The sequence below is a fragment of the Pelobates fuscus genome, chromosome 6 (assembly GCF_036172605.1).
Source record: "Pelobates fuscus isolate aPelFus1 chromosome 6, aPelFus1.pri, whole genome shotgun sequence".
NCBI classification, from domain to species: Eukaryota; Metazoa; Chordata; class Amphibia; order Anura; family Pelobatidae; genus Pelobates; species Pelobates fuscus.
In genome coordinates, this window is record NC_086322.1 from 25,060,013 (window position 1) to 25,071,120 (window position 11,108).

Here is an 11,108-nt window from a genome sequence, read left to right on the forward strand (position 1 = left end):
GTGTGTGTATGACTGTCTGCCTCTGTGTGTGTCTGTGTGTATTACTGTCTGTGTCTGTGTGTATGACTGACTGTCTGCCTGTGTGTGTGAGACTGTCTGCCTTTGTGTGTCTGTGTGTGTGTGTATGACTGTCTGCCTGTGTGTGTGTGTGGATGTCTTCCTGTGTGTGTGTGTATGGCCGTCTGACTCTGTGTGTGTGTGTGTGTGTGTGTGTCACATACAACCAATACACGCATATCACACACTGTTACATAGTAGTTACATAGTTACATAGTTACATAGCTGAAAAGAGACTTGCGTCCATCAAGTTCAGCCTTCCTCACATATGCTTTTGCTGTTGATCCAAAAGAAGGCAAAAAAAACAGTCTGAAGCGCTTCCAATTTTGCAACAAACTAGGAAAAAATTCCTTCTTGACCCCAAAATAGCAGTCAGATGTCTCCTTGGATCAAGCAGCTATTACCCCACTAATTAGAAATTGTATCCCTGTATGTTATGTTTTTGCAAGTATTTATCCAATTGCAATTTAAACATCTGTATAGACTCTGACAAAACCACCTCTTCCGGCAATGAATTCCATATTCTTATTGTTCTTACAGTAAAAAAAACTTTCCTTTGCCTTAGATGAAATCTTCTTTCTTCCAGTCTAAACGCATGGCCTCGTGTCCTATGTAAAGTCCGGTTTGTGAATAGATTTCCACACAATGGTTTGTATTGGCCCCGAATATATTTGTATAATGTTATCATATCCCCTCTCAGGCAACGTTTTTCTAAACTAAATAGGTTTAAATTTGTTAACCTTTCTTCATAGCTGATATGTTCCATTCCTTTTATTAATTTTGTAGCCCGCCTCTGCACTTTTTCTAGTGCCATGATATCCTTCTTTAGAACAGGTGCCCAAAATTGCACAGCATATTCAATATGTGGTCTTACCAGTGATTTATAGAGAGGCAAAATGATATTCTCGTCCCGAGAATGAATGCCCTTTTTCATGCATGACAATACCTTACTGGCCTTGGCCACTGCTGATTGACATTGCACATTGTTGCATAGTTTGTTGTCTATAACAATTCCCAAGTCCTTTTCGTGTGTTGTTATCCATAATTCACTTCCATTAAGGGTATACGTTGCTTGTGTATTCTTTACGCCGAAGTGCATAACTTTGCATTTTTCAACATTAAATTTCATCTGCCATTTGAGTGCCCAGTCCTCCAGTCTATCTAAATCCTTCTGCAGCAAAGTAATATCTTGCTCACATTGTATTATTTTACAAAGTTTTGTGTCATCTGCAAACACTGAAACATGACTTTCAATGCTGTCTTCAAGATCATTTATACAAATGTTAAATAGAAGGGGTCCCAGAACAGACCCCTGAGGGACACCTCACTGTTAATACACCCATTACAAATATCACACATAGCATACATATCACACACAGTCATCACACCTACTATCACATACACAGACAACACAAACATTACAGCATACATGGATGACGGGGGGGGGCGCTGTGAAGATTTTTCGCACAGGGCGTCTAAATGCGTCTAAATGCCTAAGGCCGGCCCTGGGTGGGGGAGCAATGGCTTTATTGTAGAAATTAAAGAGTACATTGAAGCACCTGGCCAGAGGTACATTCAGATTCATCTTACCAATTATTCCCATTGTGCTTTAATGGATTACAATGTTACCTTCAAGAGAAGAAATCGCTTTGATATCTCCATGGAGAGCCACGCACTAAGTGTTTGTGTCTCTGCAATTTGGTACACGTCGGTACATACAGTTGGAATGAGTTACTTTAAAGACCTATTTAATGCAGAATGCTTATGAGAAATGCTTTGCTGCAGGTGGCTCCAATCACTTGTTTTTGTAATTATTTTTTGTAAGCCTCCTGCAGATAAAGGGTTTGTTGCCACATTGATCTTCTCTTATTGGTGCCACACGTCCTCATATTGGGTAAAATAAAATGACTATAGTAACGTTTAACTCCCACAGTTATACCTGGAATCACTTTCAGTGTTCTGCAATAGGCAATTCAAATAATTATGTATTAATATGATTTTGCTGTGTATTTTATATAGCAAAGAACTGTTCAAAGAGCAGAGCTTAACTTGTACCAGCACCTCAGCCAACGGTATTATTAACCAAGGACTCAATGGAGCAATGCAATGCACAAAGCAGTCAAAGCGTGGTGTGGATTCACGCATAGACTGATGGGTCCTCCATACTGTGCAGCTGAATCTGCTGATGCTGTTCTAATGTCTGTGTGCTATTTGTTATTATATATATTAATTACTGTTATGCATCACCTGCCTATCTCAAGTTGGACAATGGGCACAGAATTACAAGTTCCCAACTTGACATCAAATGAGCACAAATAGACATTGTGTTTCAGACTTTACATTGTATTTCTGCAGACACCCTTAGCAATGGACCCTGTTTTAAACACAGATATTACTAAAGCACGGGCTATGATCCAAAAGAACCAGTGAGCAGAAACCACCCGTGGATGGACAGCAGTTTGGACCTTATGCATCTCAGCAGCATGGCGCCAGTTCTGGTCTGGAAACTGATTGATATATATATATATATATATATATATATATATATAAAATAACATTTTATCATTCTTTTTTACAAAAATAAAATATATTGAGCTATCTGTTGGTATATCTATGTGTTGTAATGTAAGCATGGATGTATATCTGTGTGTTGTGATATCTGTGAGTTACAATCGTTATGTGATGTAAAGTCTCTGTGTTGTAACATGTACAAGGTGTGATAGTCCATGAGTTGCAATGTCAGTGGGATATCTTGGTTGTGTGATATCTATGAGTTGTAATGTTTATTTTAAATGCTTTGATACCTGCATGATATACTGTATATTTTTCTTGCTTATCAACGTGCTGAGATATTTAAGTTCAGTAAAATCTTCATGTTTAACATGTTTTATCTACGTGTTGTTACGTGTGTTATGATATCAAGGACGTGCAATATTATAATATTATTGTAATATCTACGTGTTGGGGTACGTTTTTGTCATGTTATCTCTGTTTTGGGATATCTACGCTGTACAGTGTTGGAAATAATGAGAGAATGTTATTGGGCCAAAAGGTAGCTCCCCATCTGTCATACAAATCCCACATGCTTTTCGTGCTGGGGATCTACCGTGTGCCCATCTTCGCAGAGCTGTATTTGTCAGCAGTGTTTGTGTTTAAATGTAAGCATGTTTTGTGTGTTTGAATTGTGTGTAGTTACACTAGAATGCAGTTGTATGTTTGTATGTACTGTTGCTATTTGAAAGCAGTGGTGTACTTGTATTTAGTGTTTGAATATGTTTGCATGTAGAGTTTGTATTTTATTGCTGGGATGTATGCACATATGCACATGCGCACATACACTACCCCACACATACACACTAAATCACACACAGATACAAATACACATTGAGACACAGATGCACACATGTACACACACTGACACACATACACACACAGATAACACATACACACATTTGCACACAGTTAACACATCCACATACAGATAACACATCCACAAACAGTTAACACACATACACACACAGATAACACATACACACGCACACACAGAGATAAAACAAAAATCATCATTTACATATTTATAGCCAACCCCATGCTTCTATACCTTTTGGTTCAGGAGGGGATATTCCCTGGGGTCCAGTGGCATCTGGTTGAGACTGAGGGGGGTCTAGTCCATGCCCCTGTAATCAGTCTCCCTCACGGTTCACTGGTAAGCTGGGAGGAAGGGACTTGTACTCACTTCCTCCCAGCACCATGGTATTACAATGCTGGCATGACTGGGCCCCTGATAAAAGATGGCCATTGGGTGGCTCTAAGTGCGTTAGCCACCTAATGGCCCTCTGAGCTTGTGGACCCGGTGCTATCGCACCACCTGCACTAGCGGTAGTCCCGCCATTGATCGCTGTGTACATCTATAGTGAAATCCATCGTTAGGCATGCTTACATGCTGTGATATCTCTACATGGCTATTTATCTTTCTTTAATACAGTCACTGAGGTTTAATTTATATGTTATGATATTTTATGTTCTTTTTGTATTAATGACTTAATTTAGGGTGTGCACATTGTCTGCTTATACTGAAAGCAGTCTACAGTCCTCAATTGGCTATACAATGTAGCGGATCCCGGGTAACCTGACTGGTTACCTACGCTAATTCCCTTCCTTCAGCCAGTCAGGAACCATTTAGGATATAAAGAGACCCATTCCCCTGAGTAACTGGACGACACACAGTCCTGGAGGTATAACAATGCTCTATTGGCATTGCTTTTATGCATAACCCCGTGCAAGGGGTTCCAATGGGGCACCGGGGAGGTCCTCGTTCGGGAGACGAATGAGTCAAGAAACAATCCACGAATGCTCCCCCTGGTGGTGTTCATCTGTACGAATGGCAGCCACCCAGGGGATTGCTCATTAATTGTTTCCCTTTGCGGTTTGAAACCTATGTTGCGAGGTGTGAACGTTCTAACCTAACATTCTAAATGAGGTATCAGGGGGGTCCCCGTTCGGGAGTTGAATGAATTCCCGTCATGGAAGCACTCCCAAATGGGGAGCAGGCACAATACATGAATGGATGGGGAAACACGCAAAATATGACAGAGGGTAACGGACAGGCAGTGGTTCAGCCACAATCAATACATCAACCACACTCAACAATCTGGCCAATCAAGAAGACTGAAACAAATGCCACTTCTCCCACAAACACACAAGTGGGTAAGGGTAATGGGAGTTATGAGAACATCTGGTGAGTATCATCCTCTAGGGCAGGCATAGGCAACCTTCGCCACTCCAGATGTTGTGGACTACATCCCCCATAATGCTCTTACACTCATAATGCTGACAAAGCATCATGGGAGGTGTAGTCCAAAATATCTGGAGTGCCGAAGGTTGCCTATGCCTGCTCTAGGGCATGGGTTCTCAAAAGGTAGATCCCAGATGTTGTAGAACTACAACTCCCATGATGCTTTGCATGCCTTTACAATGTCTTAGAATGACAAAGCATCATAGTAGCTGTCTTTTCAAAACATCTTTGGCTTCCCTGCTCCAGAAGGGTTTTAATAGAAACTACCAGCACTTAATAAGGTTAGTGTAGTATGTGTAAGGGACAATATTACTCCACGACATCATGAGTGACCCACTCAATTAACAATCTAACGTGGCTTCTGGTTCCACTGGTTTCCATGGTGACTGACCCATTTTTTGTTTTACTTTTGCCCAGTTTTCAGAACAAAACACATTTTATACAAATAGGCAGAATTAAAACAACAGATGTCAACACAGCATCAAACTGATACCTGGAAATCAAAGTCATTGAGCTTGCTGGAGGCGAGTGATCTGTAGTGGGTTATTTACTAAACAGTGCAATGTGCGGTGGAATTAAACACAAACTGCAAAAGAAACAGCGACTTCAGACCATTCGTAACATTTCAGATACTATCGCCCAAATTGTGGGGGGACATATGGTATTATTATATAAATCGAAATCAAATGTTGTAACTAGGGAACGGTACGTACACATTTAATTACAGTAAATAGAAAACCTAATAGCAAAAATTAGGATAAAATAGCGTAGAGAGTTGTGACTACAGTTGATTTGAAGAATTCTTCTAAATCCACTATTTTTACCTAAATGTTTTATTTTGCTTTTTATTTAACTTTGTTTTGTTTTATTTAACTGTTTTATTTAACAGTGTATTGATCCCATACATTTGAATGGTTTCCGTGTGAATCTTTGTGTCTCTGTGTGATTATATCATAACCTGGCATTACAGCGAAGGTTGCTAAACTACGAATTGCTACGAATTAAAATGATAAATTCAGGCTAAGATATCCAAGCTGTGACTATAGTTGCAGAATTTCGGAGAATCACCTTTTTTACCTACATTTTTCTATTTGGATTTAATTATGCTCCAATATGTTCAGTGCTGTGCCCTGCATGACTACCTGCTCTATAACAGTTTATGGATTGATTGTGTGTTTGAAATGACTGGGTAAATATCCGATCTCTGCTTCTTACAGGACAATTAACCCTTTGTGTGCCAGTGTGAAACAAAAACAGCACGTTTCTGTAATACTTTCATCAATGCCTGAAATTCAATTCTATACCGTTCATTAAAATCAGAGGGTTATTTATAGTCAATAAAACTGGATTATGGGGGACAGACAAAGGAATTATACATTTTAAGACTACATTGAGAAGGTAATGCCTCCAGTTTTGGGTGATTGTCCATTTTCTATGATTCATGGTATAATGGAAAAAAAGTAAACTCTTGTAAAATCACAGTTTGATATTTTTGCCTAAATTCCATAATTTGGTTGTCAATTAAATTCTCAATTTGCTGATTAAAGTCCATTCGTTCACAAACATTTAACCCATTACCCATTTGTTCACAATAACATGTCACTTGACTCTTCTGTAAACACAGACATGATTATTTACTGAAGACAGAATTCAAAGTGAATTTCAGATTTAAGACCAAAGTAGTCACACTGAGAGCACAGTTTACTTAGATCATTTTTACAGTTTGGCTACTTTGAACTTAAATTTAAAAATTAACTTGAACTGTTAATGGGAAAATGCACCCAGATTATCGCAGGATTTCATTCAAATTTTAAAAATATATTCTTACAACTCTAATTCTGCACAGCCAAAGTTTTCCTAAGACGTCCCCAGACAGCACCTTGTGACAAAGTAGGGTTAAACCTGACAAATTGCATCAAACATTCTAAAACAAACATCTGTTTTCATCACCAATTCTCTGTTTTCGAGCCAAGAATTTCCTGATGCTGTGCATTAATTTCTACAATGGAGCTATTTAAATATAGTTGTTTATTTTTTTTTATGCTACGGGGCTTATTTATCAACTTAGAACTTTAGCAATTGCTATAAATAATCTCTCTCTAGTAAACAGGACAAAGTCAATCTGTTTGGACTGAATCAAAATTGACTGGTGTGTGCCCATTGTTCTATTTGCAGTTGGGTTTTTTGTGTGTTTTTTTTTCTTTTTGTAAATAGACTTTTTATATAAATAAATTGAATGTTGGTACAAAATGCTGAATTTAGATGAATCCACTGAATGCCAATGTACAGTGCTACGGAATGTGATGGCGCTATATAAATAATATAATAATAATAATAATAATGATTGCATACATTTATCATAGACTAATGGGATCAGATTTGGAGCTGACTGACTGTAGGGATCTGTATGACAGACAGAGACTTATATTGAGGTGATGACTGACTTTAAAACCGAATCCAAAATAGTTGAGATAGAAAGATTCAAACCTAGCAAGGCTGGAAAATGTTTACAATTTGGCATTTATATCCAAAATTTAGCAAATTCCTGCTTCAATGTAACTTGTTGCTTAGTGAATAAAATTTTCAGATATCTATTACATGTTTAGTATTAGTATTTATAAAGCGACAACAAATTCCGATTGACGTCCTCTACTGGAAACCTATTCTATGTATCCACTACCCCTTATGTGTCACTTTTAGCCTTTACTGTGCTACTGGAGGGTGATTTATTGAATCAGCTGCCCTTCCTATGTAAGTGTGTTGGCCTTTGCTTCTCCAACTGGGTAGCTATTCAAAGTATGTACTACTCTTTTGGTAATATTATCACGCTGTACCCCTAAAAGCGGTACCTTCCAGACGTCCACGATAATGAATGCCATTAAGTTCCAAAATGGCAATTTTTACAGAAAATGCTGTAATAGACTTTATTCAACCTCTTGGTATGTAGGAATGGGTTTTTAATGTATTCTTTAAAGCAATACAATGGGATACCAGGACAAAGGAGATGACATATGGATATTAAGATTCTATGTGATTACTAGGCAGACATTAATACCGGGGGAATGGGTTAAATAGGTTATATTATCTTTGGAGTATCATTATTTCCTGTCATTACATTTCATGGGCTGACTATTCAATCAATGAACTATTTAAATGCTCTGATGAATGAGCTCTAAAGAATAACACAAGAACAACCGATTGTATCGAATTTAAGGGATTACCTTGTTCTGGGACTATCTCCAAACACTGCCAACATCACCGATCTACAGGGATAAAGCCTGGCCTTGGCTAACTACGCTACTGAAATCCATGGGGCTTATTGCGGACAATCCTAAGACATTAATAGCCGGATTGGATAATATTTTTTTTTCTGTTTTAATATATTGGCCTAAAATGTGTCTTTCCTTTTTCAATTTTCCACATTTCTCAATGTTGAGATATTCTGTTTCTATTAAATTGTCTAATAGGAGTTTAACCCCTTAAGGACACATGACATGTGTGACATGTCATGATTCCCTTTTATTCCAGAAGTTTGGTCCTTAAGGGGTTAAGGCATTCCTTTACACTTTGTTGAGAAGAGGTTTCTACACAAGTCTAGCACTATATCTGTCCTGCAAGCTTTGTGTGGCTTCCCTCTGTACAATACCATCACACCTCCTGATATGATGGGATTGCAGTAGTCAGTAGCAAAGAGTGTCTGGAAGCAGTTAGACATTCTGACAACTATGAGTATTTGAGCAATGTGCCCAGTAATCCCTGGACCTTAAACACGATGGGCGATTATCGTACAAAAAACAGAATGGTAACGGGAAGTAAGGAAGGACTTTTTAGATAAACCACATACCATAAAACTGTATTCATCCCTTTAATGACAGAATAATGGAGTCTTAACAAGCCAGCCTTTGCAGATTCTACAGAGTCAGCACTATACAGAGATGCAATGCTTAATAAGCAGGTCATTGTATACTGTATAGAGTATTTAGGACCAGATTGACAGGTTGTTATGATTGGTATGAAAACATTAATAGCGAATGTCTCCCGTTCTTTACCCTGACATGCTGCTTATATTTTAATATAAACATGACAACACATTTTTTGTGTTGTTTTATTTTTTTATTTTATAAAACACAAGCCTGCTAAAATTCTGAATTTTATAATTGCGTTTTGTAGGATTTTCCACATTTTAGTTTTTCGGTAATGACAAGAAAGAATGTCACATTGAGAGTTTCAGAGATGGGCTCAGTCCATACAATACCCAGGGGTGTATTTACTAAATTGGGACAAGTGGGGAATTATTATTATTATTATAATTATTGCCATTTATATAGCGCCAACAGATTCCGTAGCGCTTTACAATATTATGAGAGGGGGGGATTTGACTATAAATAGGACAATTACAAAAAACTTATGGGAACAATAGGTTGAAGAGGACCCTGCTCAATCGAGTTTACATTCTATAGGAAATTAACATGAGCATTTTAAAAAAATAGCTATAGCTTTTTAGGGGCCAACAATTCCAATGTCCACAATTCCTAATTAAGTGTTTAAACCTAATGCATTGTATATTTTGTTTGCACTCGATTGGGTATAACAGGTTGAGGTTAATAAAAAAGGGATAAGATTAAAATTATGGGAACATATATATTAACAAATACAGTGGGCTTGTTCTAGGGGGAAATTGCTGCACAGTGCACAGTTGCCATGGCAACCAATGGTTTGTTATTGGGGATGCTTCATATTTTGGAGTTTTGACCTGGTATCAAACGTTATGCCCAAGATTCGAAATGGCAATACACACCCCAGGGGATGGCGGTATGGCATGGATAAATAATTCTAACACAGAAACGCAAGGATCTCACCATCAAGGGTTAAAAGCTACCCACATACCCATCACAGGGACTTACGTTAGTAGGAATGTGAATTGGGTATATAATACAACTAATTATTATGAAGGAGCTGACTCATGTTTCATTGGCTTTCTCTACGTCTGCCTCTGTGTCCCCATGCCTTGATGTAATTACAATGTATTCCAAAACACATTGCTCACACGGCCACGACTACAATATAAAACAATTAATAAAAAAAAAAAAAAAAACATATTCATCGAAATGTATTTATTTTATAAATTATAAACTGTTCTGCAAATGTATGGCCAATATTTTTTCTTTGATTAATTAATTATATTTCTATAAAACGTGGTTCACCTAGAATGAATTACCCAATTTCTACTTTATGTATGCAACTGTTAACAACTGTAAAACTTTCTTAAAAGTTTAAAAAATATTTAAAAATGTAAAATGTTTGTATTTGTTTTAATTCGCTAGTTACTTTGTGACATTGGTGTTGTGTGCAGTGTATCTGCATGTGTTTTGTGTGTTTGTTTGTCTTTAATAATAATTATAAACAAATAAAAACTGAAGTATCGTAGATGCAGCAATTAAAAAAAAAATAAGCCATCTTACTTCCTATACATTTTATGAAAAGCACAACATATTTATCCAGCGTAATAAACAGTAAATAATCAAAGCCATTGTTGTTGATTTAAAAAGTTAAACAAAAAACATTGTAAACCAATTTCTAAGCAGCCATGATACCTTTATCCTGTGACAGAATTATATACACATAACATATTGATTATAAAATATTATTTAGATTTAACAGCTGTGCAGATGGCATGAATTTGAAGAAATGGATGATGTTCACCCAGTTAAATAGAAAATAAAACACAGTTCTGATTAAATTGTACCTGCTGAGTGTGTCTTAATAGATTAGTATTACTCACCAATATTAGGATGGCACAATTGTCTTCCAGAGGGCAATCTGTCATTTAGCAATGGATACCTTCTCAATGCATATACCATCCCTCTGCATTTTATAGAATAAATTTGGCTTGGTAAACACCCACAGTGAGCTGTATCTAATGAATATTCAGAAGTATTTAAAAGATGTGATCACTTAGGGGATCACTTGAATAACCAATACCCTCCCCCTCTAAGTTCCAGTGAGTGTGCACATTTTTACAGAATCTGCGGGACTCTACTGTTATCACTTTGACATTGTCTGTGTTGTATACAGAGAGATGTTAAAAGAAGTCTCCAATTTGGGATCTCAAATGTCTCCTTCTCCCCCTCCTCCCCCCTTTCTCTCTCTTAATCTGCCCCCCTATCCTTTTCTTGTAGCAAGGTTTGAAAGGGACTGGAAGTCAGTGTTTTTGAAGAAGGAGGGAGGGTTAAAAAGGAGTTTGATCAAGTTACAT

At 37.4% G+C, this 11,108-nt stretch overlaps 1 protein-coding gene across 1 annotated transcript in view; it reads right to left on the reverse strand.

The window, feature by feature from the left end:
* LOC134614125 (cytochrome P450 26B1) overlaps window positions 1-10,688 on the reverse strand; it is a 58,936-nt gene extending 48,248 nt beyond the window's left edge. Inside the window, exon 1 of the mRNA XM_063457578.1 lies at window positions 10,635-10,688. The gene's annotated coding sequence lies outside the window, so the exon portion shown is untranslated. The remainder of the gene's footprint in view (window positions 1-10,634) is intronic.
* Between the last annotated feature and the right edge of the window lie 420 nt (window positions 10,689-11,108).